Source organism: Syngnathus scovelli, chromosome 10, assembly GCF_024217435.2.
Source record: "Syngnathus scovelli strain Florida chromosome 10, RoL_Ssco_1.2, whole genome shotgun sequence".
Taxonomy (NCBI): Eukaryota; Metazoa; Chordata; class Actinopteri; order Syngnathiformes; family Syngnathidae; genus Syngnathus; species Syngnathus scovelli.
In genome coordinates this window covers 17,172,501-17,175,000 of record NC_090856.1, presented here as the reverse complement: position 1 = coordinate 17,175,000, position 2,500 = coordinate 17,172,501, and the positions used below count along the sequence as shown (strand labels likewise).

General features: G+C 60.6%; 1 non-coding gene across 1 annotated transcript; it reads right to left on the bottom strand.

Annotated features, from left to right (window-relative positions):
• Positions 1-199: 199 nt before the first annotated feature.
• Positions 200-318, bottom strand: LOC125976555 (5S ribosomal RNA). Its single transcript, XR_007484428.1, has one exon. It is a non-coding gene; the product is annotated as a 5S ribosomal RNA (ribosomal RNA).
• Positions 319-2,500: the final 2,182 nt, after the last annotated feature.

The following is a 2,500-nucleotide window of genomic DNA, read 5'->3' as shown; positions in this document are numbered from 1 at the left end:
CTGTACATAGTCTGCTCTCTAGCGGTAAAAAATTTAACTACAATGCTGTGGATGTCACCACATAATATAGCTTTCAAACTCGTGTTATAGTTTCAATGTCGGAGTTTAAATTAGGCTTGCTGTTTCCGGATGCCATTCGTGATGGGTGTTGTAAAAAATAGCTTCTTAAACGATTGAAGTGCACATAAGAAAAAGAAAAAGCTTAAAGCACCTGGTATTCCCAGGCGGTCTCCCATCCAAGTACTAACCAGGCCCGACCCTGCTTAGCTTCCAAGATCGGACGAGATCGGGCGTTCTCAGGGTAGTATGGCCGTAAGCCGTGAGGTGACCCAACATTTTGCATTTTATAGACACAATCGCCCCTGAAACTAGCGAGCGAGCCAATGAAGCCTTCAAAACTGCTTCGGCACATGGAGACCAAGCATCCTGCATTAAAAGACAAACCTTAACCACTTCGGGTTTCATTGTCTCCGATTACGCCTGGATGGGACCGGCTCGTTTCTGAGAAACAAGCTCGGTGCTCCCAATAATTCAACGTAATGGTGACTTTTATTTTTATGTGGTTTATATTTGTTTTTATGCCAGTCGTATCATTTTATTTAATCGTATTTACCGTATTTGCCGGTGTACAGGTCGACTCGGTGTATAAGTCGACCCCCTAAAATTCGACGGAAATTTACGATTTTATAATATATACTTTGTATAAGTCGAGCTCAATTGTTGCATTATATTAAACTTCAAAATTCAATATGCGAAATTTATTGACGAAATGTGTTCAAATTCTGGGAGGCCGTGCGCATGCTGCTGTTTATAAGCACCGCGGAGGAGATCGCGGCCGGCGAGCTCGCGCACGCCGCCCGGCACCAACGGGAGGCCGGAAATAGCTCCAAGCCGAGCGGATCGGCACTTTATAAGCACCGCGGAGGAGATCGCGGCGCCTCATTGGACTTCCAGCGGCCGGCGAGCTCGCGCACCCGCCCGGCACATCCGGGAGGCCGTGCGCACGAGCCAAGTGGCCGAAAATAGCCCCCGCCGAGCGGATCGGCTGTTTATAAGCACCGCGGAGGTGGTCGCGGCGCCTCATTCGACTTCCAGCGGCCGGCGAGCTCGCGCACCCGCCCGGCACATCCGGGAGGCCGTGCGCACGAGCCAAGTGGCCGAAAATAGCCCCCGCCGAGCGGATCGGCTGTTTATAAGCACCGCGGAGGTGGTCGGGCGCCTCATTCGACTTCCAGCGGCCGGCGAGCTCGCGCACCCGCCCGGCACATCCGGGAGGCCGTGCGCACGAGCCAAGTGGCCGAAAATAGCCCCCGCCGAGCGGATCGGCTGTTTATAAGCACCGCGGAGGTGGTCGCGGCGCCTCATTCGACTTCCAGCGGCCGGCGAGCTCGCGCACCCGCCCGGCACATCCGGGAGGCCGTGCGCACGAGCCAAGTGGCCGAAAATAGCCCCCGCCGAGCGGATCGGTTGTTTATAAGCACCGCGGAGGTGGTCGCGGCGCCTCATTCGACTTCCAGTGGCCGGCGAGCTCGCGCACCCGCCCGGCACATCCGAGAGGCCGTGCGCACGAGCCAAGTGGCCGAAAATAGCCCCCGCCGAGCGGATCGGCTGTTTATAAGCACCGCGGAGGTGGTCGCGGCGCCTCATTCGACTTCCAACGGCCGGCGAGCTCGCGCACCCGCCCGGCACATCCGGGAGGCCGTGCGCACGAGCCAAGTGGCCGAAAATAGCCCCCGCCGAGCGGATCGGCTGTTTATAAGCACCGCGGAGGTGGTTGCGGCGCCTCATTCGACTTCCAGCGGCCGGCGAGCTCGCGCACCCGCCCGGCACATCCGGGAGGCCGTGCGCACGAGCCAAGTGTCCGAAAATAGCCCCCGCCGAGCGGATCGGCTGTTTATAAGCACCGCGGAGGTGGTCGCGGCGCCTCATTCGACTTCCAGCGGCCGGCGAGCTCGCGCACCCGCCCGGCACATCCGGGAGGCCGTGCGCACGAGCCAAGTGGCCGAAAATAGCCCCCGCCGAGCGGATCGGCTGTTTATAAGCACCGCGGAGGTGGTCGCGGCGCCTCATTCGACTTCCAGCGGCCGGCGAGCCCGCGCACCCGCCCGGCACATCCGGGAGGCCGTGCGCACGAGCCAAGTGGCCGAAAATAGCCCCCGCCGAGCAGATCGGCTGTTTATAAGCACCGCGGAGGTGGTCGCGGCGCCTCATTCGACTTCCAGCGGCCGGCGAGCTCGCGCACCCGCCCGGCACATCCGGGAGGCCGTGCGCACGAGCCAAGTGGCCGAAAATAGCCCCCGCCGAGCGGATCGGCTGTTTATAAGCACCGCGGAGGTGGTCGCGGCGCCTCATTCGACTTCCAGCGGCCGGCGAGCCCGCGCACCCGCCCGGCACATCCGGGAGGCCGTGCGCACGAGCCAAGTGGCCGAAAATAGCCCCCGCCGAGCGGATCGGCTGTTTATAAGCACCGCGGAGGTGGCCGCGGCGCCTCATTCGACTT